Raw genomic sequence first — 11,817 nt, forward strand, 5'->3', positions numbered from 1 at the left:
TACAGTATGAAATATCCATTATATAGAATAGCATGCAGTAATTTACACATTTTCAAAAATATCTGATTACATGAAAACATGTAAACATAAAAACATGAAAAAATGGATACACACTGTATATACAGTATGATCTCAATTTTAAAATATCTTACTTTCTGCACAAGAAACAGATTAAAAAATATGAACGAATGGTACAATTATGAGTAATTTTTATTTTCTTCTTTATAAACTCTTTTATGTTTTCCTCTAAAATTTTTACTATGGCCCATCTTAAGTACACAACCACTTAAGACATTTTCCAGCAGATTAACTAAATCATATATACTGATAGCAATAGGATATACCCTAGGAATCATTTACCATTTTCACCTCTGAGAAAACACTTGACAGTCTTAAATGGTAATTCTCCCTGACCTGAAATACCAACTCCCAAACATCAAAAAGAAGAGTAAGAAATGGCAAAAGTGGTAATATATAAGCAAGTTAAGAAATACAGGTAAAAACCTTAAAAATTACATTCGTCTACAAAAGACAATATATTATTCAGTGTCAACAGCAGAATGTCAGTCTGAGTGCAACACTGTAATTAGAGCATATAATGTAGGATGCAATAATATGAAAATTCACAGCTATTATACTGCCCTCACAAATTCTATTTTATAGAAAGTAAAAACTTTATAGATACACTTTATATATAAACAAATTTTATATATACATATAAGTTAAACACCGCTTAAGAGAATCAGTTGTATTCTCAATCAATGGGTTACAACATTACAAAAAAATGATTTGCTATTTAATCTTTTAAACCAGAGATGTTAGAAATAAGAGCTCAGAATTTACAAAAGAAAATGACTTCTACTAGCAAAAAGAACCCTCTTCAGAACTAGTCATGATACCAGGTTATTTCAAAAGTCCTTTAACTCAGGGTTTTCTGCTTATTTCATTCTCATTAAGTACTATCACTACATGAATGATACTTAAACAAATGTTATCAAACAATTTTAGCCTACAAAATAAAAATGCATGATAACGCAAAGAGTGACAAAGAACCATCATGTAATTGGCAAGGTGAAAACAGACATTGAAAATCAATTCCAAGTTAATTGTTTTGAGGGCGGGGGTAGAACATGACCCCTCAGAAGTCTTCTAGCCCAAAACATGTTTGTTTTTCAAATGAAGATCTCCATTAACTTCACATCTTTTCTGTGTTAATGATGGCATACAACTTAAACATACAGATTATGTGCATTATTATCCATACCTGCATATGCAATTTAGAGTGCAATTATACAGAGAAACGCTTGATTTTTTCCTGAGCAGCTTTGCACAAAACCTCGTATTACAGGCAATCATAAAACTAAGAATGAAGTATAATAAGCCAAAGGATTTTGTAACGATTACCAATGAACACCAAAATACTGCTCAGTAGTTACTTGGGAAGGGTTAAAAAAAAATTCCACCACATTAATGGCTTTAATAGGCTATTTGGCACAATACTGGAGGGAAAAAATATAAGGAAGTATTACACATATAGGTTCTTACTCTCTTGTTATCAACCATGTCTCGTATTTTTCATTATATTATGTCTGGCTTTATTTCTCCTTTGCTTGTAAAAGTGGATGGCTGGAGAACACTTACAGACGAGTAAAAATGTGGCAAGACTTAAGTGATGAGAATTCTACCATTTTTGTAAACTCCTGTTAAAGCTTTAGTGTTTATATGATATACTACTACAGTACTTTGAATTTATAGAGCACCTGTTTGCCGAAGAGCCAAGGCTTACATAGCTCATTTATCCTTTCAGCTTGCCTGTGAAATACATAGATTGGAAACAGATGGCTTACAAACAAAGTAAAATCCAGATATGAACACCGGGAACTTCCATGATTTACTTAAGATGGTCTATCTGTCCAAATTGTAGAGGACTCAAAGACCCTGGATTCCACTCAATGCCTTTTCCAGTAAGCAATACTACCTTCTTATCATCAAACAAATTTCTACACTGTTAAAAAAATTAAGCTATCTCATAATATAAAATCAGTAGGTTTAATGTGCCAAAATTCCTTGATAAGGAATGATATAAATGGTGTCTCTGTATTTTAAACATGAGTCATGGAATAAGCCACTGGTGATCATCTTCCTGGATAATCACCGATTTGCCAACTAGGAAGGTATTTAGCTTGGTTCAGTATAGTTGCATTAAAATTTGAAAAAAAAATCAACTGATAAATATAACTGAAATAAGCCAGACTATATCTATTTGGGAAGAAAAATCCCTGCAAACCAAAATCCTTGAGCCATGCCTTCATTTTATAAATGAGAAAATGCATGGTATCTGGCACGTGTATGTACTCAACATCAGTTATCAATATAATAATCTTAAGTGATTTTCTCAACATCAAACTATGAGTCAGTGGCAAAGCCATGTCTAGAATCTAGTTCTTCTGAAGCAAGTTCAACATACTTCCCCTTTAGTATCGGAAAAAATTTTTTTAAATGGCGGTAGTGGGGATTGAACCCAGGACCTCCTGTAACGCTAAGCATGTGCTGTACCACTGAGCTATGACCCTCCCCCTCTTAGTATTGAAATTTTCACTTAATAGCAATGCTTTTTCATCCTTGTAACAGTTCATACTCTCTCATATTTGTCTTTCAAGTGCTAAAAATAAGGCAAATTCTATGTTATTAAATACATTAAATTTTTGGAAGCTGTCTCACCTCCATAACTACAAATGGCCCACGAATTATCAGATCTTCTCCTGAGACTGACATTTCATGATTAGATAGGTTTTTTATGTTTTCAGGCCATAATTTTAACCAAAGCTCTCCCCAAACTTAAAACAGCTAGTGACCACTGGTATCTAAAAGATCTTCCAACAGTATGATGTATCCAAAAAGCTTCTGAAACCTCCAACACATTGAACATACATTGTATGGTGTATCACTCTCTAGAATAATTATACAGACTCAAAACATGATCTAGCTATTTTCTTCTAAACTGAGTTTTATTATTTGCACAGATCAAACTCTCCCCCATCACTTTTCACCAGAAGAAAAGTTGTAATACGAGCAAGTACAAAATGATTCCAAAAAGATACTCAAAGTGTCATGTATTGATAGATGCTCATTTTCAATTTTATACCAGCTACTTGTGAAATCTGTACTAAAAAGCAAAAACAATTTGGCATACACATTCCACCCAGATTATAGCAAACACAATAGCAAATTCATGAATTTATCATGTGTGCTAAGAATATGTCAGTAAATTTCTTAGAAAGGCAAGTAGAAATGCCTAAAACAGGCTATGGAATAATGGGAAGTGGACTTTTCTCCTTTTCCTTATCAGTTTCACCAAAAAGAATCACTTTCGTGCTCAGGCCAAGCTGGCCAAGCTGGCCAAACTACTACCCCTGGCCAAACTACTACCCCCTTCTTTTCAGAAACAGTCACGCTGTTTGCCTACAAGCAAAATTTCATGTGGTTCCTGATAGTGCCCTGGATACTGACATTCTGCCAGTATAAACAGTCACGGTCAAGTCTAATGTGCTTGTAACCATTTGTAGAAGAGACTTAATCTCAACCCAAATATTGCTCACTAGTTATAATTAATCCTTCCACCCAAAATGCATTAAGCGTAGACATTTTTAGCAATTGACTCTAAATGATGGCAACAGACTGGAGACCCTGGTCTTCAGTGTTGACTGTCTGTGTTAAATCAAGGCAGAACATAATTTATTTGGCTCCCCACTCCAGGTAAAGAAAGTTGGGTAACTTGCTAGATCTAACGGTAGAAATTAAGAATTTGACTCACAATCCCCTAATTTTAATGAAAGCGTGTGTTTATTAGATCATATCACTAAAAAATGAAGTCAGTGGTTGTAACTGAGTAGACGCCCCAAGACAATGAAAGGCTGTGGACTGAGAGCCTAGTGAGGATCCTGTTTTGACACGAGTTATATACTATTTTAAGAAAAGCTTATCTCCCTACCATTTTAACCTAGTTGGATAGTTGTACTCCTCTTTTTTTAAGGTTAAATATTAGGAGTTCAGTCTAAAATTATATTATCACCTCACTTCCACTAGGGGGGTGTATCTACCAGTATAGTTAACTCCAATTAACTCAGGTGCAGCTCGAGTCCACTTTCAGCTAATTGTGCTGCAAAGCTAGCTTTGCCGTCAGAACTATGTGCTTTAATGTTGTTCTAGTTTTTAGGCTTACAAACCCATGCACAGCATGAAAATGGAGCGCTCAAGTCATTCAGAGGTTGCTGCAGTAGACAACGGGTTTTGGCTAAAGCATACAAAGCCAAAATCTCTTAAATGTTCCCAGTTTCATTTTTAGCTGCCCTACTTGTTTTGAAGACTGAATACCGATCAACTGGGTCTATTTTTGTAAATAAGTAAATCTTTTAAACCCCCAACCTCATATGTCCCTCTGCCCTTTAATATACCCTGCAATATATAATCTAAATAGCAAAAGCAAAATTGCCACATTTTTCCACCAGCAATCTTAACTTGGGCCACAGGGGCAGGTATTGGTCATTATGGGAGTTGTTCCCATTTCCTCTTATTATTCTACTAATCTATTGACAGGCAAAATCCAACCAGCTCGATTTCTTAAATTTAGTGTCCAGTTTTTGTGCCTGATTTCTGATCCAATTAATTCCAAACCACAATAACTGATGGTTAATTTTAGCCAAGAGATTATTATCCACCACCTTCAAGCAGATGCCTAATATAGAGAACAGTTCAATTGGAATATAGGCCAAACCCAGGAATACAGACAAAGCCTAATTTTTTAACACTAACTTATGTGATATAGCTTCAAATCCATCATTTAGGAATGAAATAGGGCGTGAATAAAAGGATGATTAGCCTAGGAAATAATTAGTAAGATATTTTTAAAATTTAGAAAAGCCAAACTAGATTGAAGAGCCACAGGGGAGATATATATCCCAGCACAAACATATTTCAAGCCCTTATTTTAAAAACAGCTCCTGTTTTTATTTTGGATAAAATCTGAGTGCCAAATTCCCTTCCTGTTTCCCTCATCCAAATCTAAGTAGAGTTCCCTTGAGTACAGGCTAGTTCACACCCCTCTCCCCTTTTTCGTCGCGGCAGTTTTGGGAAAATGGACTTCAGCCATTACATTCCAGTTTTAAGTCAAAAGAAGTCATGTGACCATTACCCTAGGGGCATCAGAGACTTGGGGCACGTGATGCCAACTGGCATGTGTGGGGCTTCGGCCACTACGTTGGAATTCACTGTAAGTTGCATCTTCGGGATCAAGTTTAGGCTCCCAAATACACTATGACATCCTGTAAAGCAGAATATGTACTTACCTCTCAAAGTTTTTAATTTCATCTAGGTTTTCTACCAACTGTGCGGCCAGCCAGGCTCTATTCCCCACCCCCCATCCCCCCTAACAGGCCGGGCACCCCCAGCATCCCGTCTATCTGATCCTATATGGCAAGGCTCTCCAACCCAGTTAGTTCTAAACTCAACCTTGTGCACCACCCGGGATGTTGTGCACATCAGGTGCGGAACAAGAAGCGATGCAGGCGGGAAGTGTCAGAAAGCATTAAGCCCACTCCACCACCCGGGCTGGGATCTTCTGCCCTGGAGCCGAGCCGTCGGGATCGCCAGCACATTAGAGCAAGTAGTAGCAACAGCAGCAGCGGCGGCGGCGGCGGCAACTTTGGGACTGGCGAGAGGCCAAGGCGGGGGTGGTCGGCGTCCCCCAGCCTCTCATTAGAGCGCCTAAGTGCTGCGACGGGGGGAAAGTAAACACCAGCAAGTGCAGCTGTGTCGGGGGAGGGGGATACTGCCCCCCTTCCACCTCCCCTTCTGCTCTGCCTCCGAAGGAGCCCGGAGAGGTCCCGGGCGGCCACAGCGTCGACTGCGCGCTCGGGGCTGCTGAGCCAGAGGAGCTGAGAAGGGAGCAGACAGGCGACGCGGGGTCGGGGGAGAGGAGAACGGTAAAGGTACTGCCCTAATGGCCCGGAGATGTTCTGCTACTGAAAGGAAAAAAGTGCTTACTCATAGGGAGACGCGGTGCGATCGCGACGCTCCCGCTCGCTAATGGCAAGGGAAGCAGGCGGAAGGGCAGGCAACGGGAGCCTTTCCTTCCCTGGGCCACGGCACCCCGCGGAGCCCCGGGGGCCGGGGTGAGCCCGCGAGGTCACCCGAGGCGGGCGAGCGGGGGCTGGAGGCGTCGCAGGCAGCCGGCTCCGGGATTTCCTGAGTCCGGAGCAGGCGGAGGAGGGGGAGGAGGGTGGCAGTAGCTGGAGAAGGACGACAGAGGGAAGTTAGGCGTTCGGTTTCCACTTCGGGGCCGCCCCGCCGCCACGGAAAAAGAGAAGGGCAAGGGTTGGCGTCAAGGACTCCAGCCCAAGGTTGGCAAGAAGTTAAGAGCAACTAGTGAGAAAACACTATCTCACCAGTGAAGAGCAGAAAAGGTGTTTGCGGCGGGTGGTAGTCGTGGGGAACATTCGCTCACTCCCATCCATCCTTGATGCGAACGATCGCTTTGGCGCCCAAGGGCTACGACTGATATTTTTCTCCAGTCTCCCTCTCTGGGCCCCCAGCCCCCCATGCCAGGCACGTTCCTGCCGGGGTTCCCGGAGATGCTCTCCCCTGGACCCACTCCCTCCCACGCCCAGGGACCCCGCTCCCCTCGTGCCCTCCCGCGCCTGCAAAGCACTTACAGAAAGTCGCAGAGTACCAGATCTGGCCCGACAGCCTCCGACCGACGCACTCAGACAACTTCTGCCTCTCGGAATCTTTGCGGCTGTGGTTCTAAAGCCACCGCTCCCTCCCCTCCTGCCAACCCCCTCCGCTCCTCGGCCGCCGCCATTGGCTCGGGTGGTGCTAGCAGTCGGCCTGGGAACCAGGAAGGGGATTGGGCCACGAGCCTGTCACATCAACTGGGTGGGGAGTTGGGAGAATAGGCACCGGGATGGGCGCCCTGGAGGGATGGGGACTGTAACTCTGCGGCAGGGATCAGAGATTCGTCCTCTGCTCCTGTTTCTCCCTCTCCCTGGCTCCCTCTCCCTCTCCCTGGCTGAAATTAGAAGTCCTTGGAGCCTGGCTCGGGGGACCACGTTCCAAAAAAATGTGTGGAATCAATGAGAGGGTTGAGAATGTCGGAGCGAGAGTTTGAACGTCAGCAAGCCCCTATTTAAGTCTATGGAGGGTACAATTTCTCCCCAGCGTCGCGAAGAGAAGCTCGGCATAGGAAGGGACGTGATGTAGTTTCTTCTGCTCCAGTCAGCCCACGTGTGGAACAACACAGAGGGAAAACCTCAGCAATCTTCCCTTTTCTACCGGGTCTAGGAAGCAGATGTAGGGACAGGACGGAGCTCTCATGTATTTGACTTCATGCCAAGTAAACAGTTGACCTAAATCACCTGTCTGGTCCGTTTGTCCATTTGGAAAAGGAGTGAGAGGTGGAGGTAGGAAGGGGCGGTGGAAGTAACATGGTTCCACTCATTTGACTGGAAATGGATGTCAATTCTCATCTGTCTCCTTTCACCACAGAAAACTTGGAGACATGCTCCTGCTTCCCAGAGTACCTTTTCTTCTTCTTGGCCTCCAATGTTGTAGCTGACCTCTTTCCTGAATCGGCAAGGTTTCCCCTCCTTATCTGCATTCCAAACCTTTGGCTCGCTCCAGGTCCAAAATCAGCCCTGAGGACCAGATGCTGACGGATTCTCCAGGGTCAGGTCAAGAGACTGGCTTGTGGGACAGCTGTAGAAGAGAAGGCGAGGCCCTTTCCTGCTTCAGTCACAACCATTTTGTTCAAGATATGTGGGCTTGGAAATTTTTTTAAAGAATTTAAAGTTGGTTCAAGTACATCTCATTTTATTTGCACTAGGAAAAATGCTAAATTAAGAGTGGCCTGAAAAATTGAATGGTCTTGTCAAGGAACCCTCACTTCATCTGCTGTTACGAATTTCCTTAGAGAAATTAACCTATAGTGAGTGCCAGAACTTCTTAAATGGGCAGGAAAGGGGAGTTCATATACTGCCTAAAAAGCCAGACTAGCAGAGAGGGAATTGGCACTGGGAAAAAGCCTCGTTAAATATTAATTAATGATTAACCAACTGGAAGGACATATGAAAGGCACAGAAAGGTGAAAAAGAAATGAGAGGGCAATCATGCTTTCAGAAACATTAAATTTTTGTTGTGACAGATTTTGTACTGGGTCAGGTTTGGGTCAGCACAAAAATACTGATTTCAGCATGTTCGTGTTGGGTGGACCAGGCAGTACCCCGCCACACATATTTACAAGGGGCTCAAAATGAGATTTCTGGCTTTCAGTAACTGGCCCAAGGTTTGGTCTGGTTTCTGATATTCTTTACACAAAATTTCTAGATACACTCAATATAGTACTTCAGTTTCCTACATTTTATGGTGTCTGTAAGTCACCACTGCAGAGCTTCCACCTGCTTTAAAACTTAAAATTACAGACTTAGTATGTCTGTACAAAGGGACTCCGCAAGCTGAATTTTCAAGTATGGATGTATTTGTCGCAATTACTTAGTATTCTATTTTAGTTTATTTTTCAAGTGTTAGGCTTTAGAATGAGTCACAATTTTAAGAATCCTATGCATATGCTATTGATGCTTTCTTGTTTTTTATTCAAGAAAGGCTACATGGAAGCTGTACATAAGCTTTACTTTACTTACTAACATGGAGGATGTCAGAATTCAGCAAGAGTTAGTTGTCAGGAAATGTCATTTTAGTGGAAGTGCAGTGGTCCGTACTTTCAAAGCCACAGGGTGCCCAGGCAGTGTCGTGCATTGCCTCAGTAGTTTCCAACAGATAAAACATGCCCTAAACACAGAAGTACCTACCTGAATGCTGGTTGAGAGTCCTATTTAACAAGTTCAACAATATAATCCAAGTAGAATTCCATTTTAATGAATACTGTTAAGATAGCCATTTTGATGTAACTAAGCTACTTTTGTGTTGCCCAAAATCTAAAGGGCCTTTTCAGAAGTTAACATTTTGCTCTAAGAAAGGAGACTCAGACTCAAAGCTTTATTCAAACTGCGTTTCTTTCTGATCTTTCACACTGTCAATTTAACTCATATAGGGTCATTCACAAAATAACCCAAAGTTGGTAGTTTTCCTTTCTATATAGGAAAGACACAGATGATCTTCAGGGTCCCTTTCAGAGCTTAGAGGCAGGTTATAGGCTCTAATTCATCTTTTAAAAATTGAGTTATAGTTAGCATACAATATTATATTAGTTTCAGGTGTACAACATGATTTAATGTTTTTATACATTACAAAATGATCACCACAATAAGTCCAGTTACCATTCATCACCATTCAAGTTGTTGTAATATTATTAACTATAATGTCTATCTGTGCATTACATCCCTGTGACTTTTCAAAATTTTTATTTATTTATTTTTGTTGGTGGGGAAGTAATTAGGTTTGTTTATTTATTTATCTATTTATTTTTTATGGAGGTACTGGGGATTGAGCCCAGGACCTTATGCATACTAGGCATGCACTCCACCACTGACCTATACCCTCCCCCACCGTGACTTATTTTATAGCTGGAAGTTTGTACCTCTTATTCCCCTTCACCTATTTCACTCATCCCCCCCACCCCTCTCCACTCTGGCAACTACCAGTTTGTATCTCTGAGTCTGTTTCATTTTGTTCGTTCATTTGTTCCATTTTTTAGATTCCACATATAAGTGAAATCATATGGGATTTGTTTTTCTCTATCTGGTTTATTTCACTTAGCATAATACCCTCCAGGTCCCTCCATGGTGCCGCAAATGGCAAGATTTCATTCTTTTTTATGGCTGAGTAACATTCCATTGTATGAATATACACCATATCTTCTTTATCCATTCATCTATTAAATGGGCACTTGGGTTGCTTCCATATCTTGGCTATTCTAAATAGTGCTACAATGAACATAGGGGTGCATATATATTTTCAAATTAGTGTTTTTGTTTTCTTTGGATAACTACACAGAGGTGGAATTGCTGGATTGTATGGTAGTTCTATTTTTACTTTTTTGAGACACCTCCATAGTGTTTTCCATAGCGGCTAAACCAGTTTACATTTTCACCACAAGAGTTCCCTTTTCTCCACATCTTCACCAACACTTGTTTCTTGTCTTCCTGAAAATAGTATGGGTTCTAATTCATCTTAACAGCACCGTGCATAGCACCTGGCACATAGGAGTTTAGTAAATGTTGAACTAATGGATATTTTCTGGTTCTATTCATATAAAAACAAAAACAGAAGGCTATATCTAAGTCGCTCACAGACCCTGTGAATCAGTAGCCTAAAAGTTTTTGCCCTTTCCTTCCTTCTCCAATTTTCAATCCCATGCATCTTTGTAATGCCTTAATATCAATATCACAAAATTTTGAAAACTGTTTCTTCTTCCTGTATTCCTTTGATGTCATGGAAGGCTCTGATCTCCCCCTGAGGTTTTACCTCCGCCCAACCTACCATTTTTTCCTCCTATCCACCAGACATCCTCCCTTTCATTGCTCTTTTTCCTATAGCTCTAATCAACACTCTCCCCAATCCAGTTAACAATTTATTATGTGCACATAGTCTGAGGTTTCTTTTCCTGAAAATTTTCTAGGGTAAATCATCTTTTTCCTTTGTATCCATTTTTTTTTAAAACATCCTTTTTCTGGTTTATTAAAATGTGCTTTTGCTACACAACCATTATATAATAGAAATAAAAAATAAAGACTCTTGATCAATTCAATACTAAATAATTTCTTCTAATTCACCTAATTGTTTTCTCAATGTCTAAATGTACAATTGGGTACCAATCTATCTTAATTAATTGCTTCTTAATTTAGCATTTCATTTCCAGAAAGCAATCTATTATTCTTTCATCTTATGGTTTATATTGATAATTCTATTCCATGGTATGATATTTTAGGTTCTTGGATTGATCAATTCGTCTTCTTATTCAACATGTTATATTTTGTTAAAGTTACAGATTAATATCCACAACAAATAGTGACATGAATTTTTTAATTAAGTGCAATTTAAAAAGTTTTCTTTGTCCTTAAAATATTCAGGCATGGAGGAAATTTTGGTAGACCTGGAAAATTTTTGAAGTTTTTTGATCCAGAATATAAAAATTTGAAGTTATTTCCATTGTTTACTAAGTGAGAGGTGTTTTGATGTTTCCCACTCAAAGTGTACACATGTATAACCATGAATGTTAACTCCTTAGGCATTTTCAAATACTTTTCAAGCCTCAGAGGTTACTATCAATCAGAATGTCTGATAAAGCATGCCTATTATCTTATAAGAATATTTTCAGAAAGAAATCATTGTGACATATCCAAGGATATTTTCAGATTTTCACTTTTTTTAAAAAAAAGACAAAAAATCAAATGAAGTGTCTTTACTATGATTAAGACATATTTGATCAAATTAACCTTCTATTATGTAGATCCAATGAAGATCACCACCATCACTGGAAATGCTGAAAGTTAAAATGCCCCCCTCCTGCAATTTGGCTGTCTGTTAAATATATAATTAGTTGATAATATTCTTTTAAGTGTCTATTATGGTCTTAGCATGACATTAAGTATTACAAACAACACAGAAAAAGTAGTCTCAACACACATGGGATTAATAGCCTAATAATAATTCAATAGCAAAAGCAACAAATGTGAAATAATGAGAAAACAATTCAAGATAGAATATATAAGGGATGCTGGAGAAATTCTGAAAAGAATGAGAATGATTGGGCTGAAGCAGTCAGAAAAGGCATCTTTTGTGCAATGGGAGCTTATCTTTCAAAGA

The 11,817-nt window shown here is 39.9% G+C and overlaps 1 protein-coding gene across 1 annotated transcript in view; it reads right to left on the minus strand.

The window, feature by feature from the left end:
* PLS3 (plastin 3) overlaps positions 1-6,868 on the minus strand; it is a 76,100-nt gene extending 69,232 nt beyond the window's left edge. The window contains exon 1 of the mRNA XM_015250485.3: positions 6,711-6,868. The gene's annotated coding sequence lies outside the window, so the exon portion shown is untranslated. The remainder of the gene's footprint in view (positions 1-6,710) is intronic.
* Between the last annotated feature and the right edge of the window lie 4,949 nt (positions 6,869-11,817).

The sequence above is a fragment of the Vicugna pacos genome, chromosome X, assembly GCF_048564905.1.
Source record: "Vicugna pacos chromosome X, VicPac4, whole genome shotgun sequence".
Taxonomy (NCBI): Eukaryota; Metazoa; Chordata; class Mammalia; order Artiodactyla; family Camelidae; genus Vicugna; species Vicugna pacos.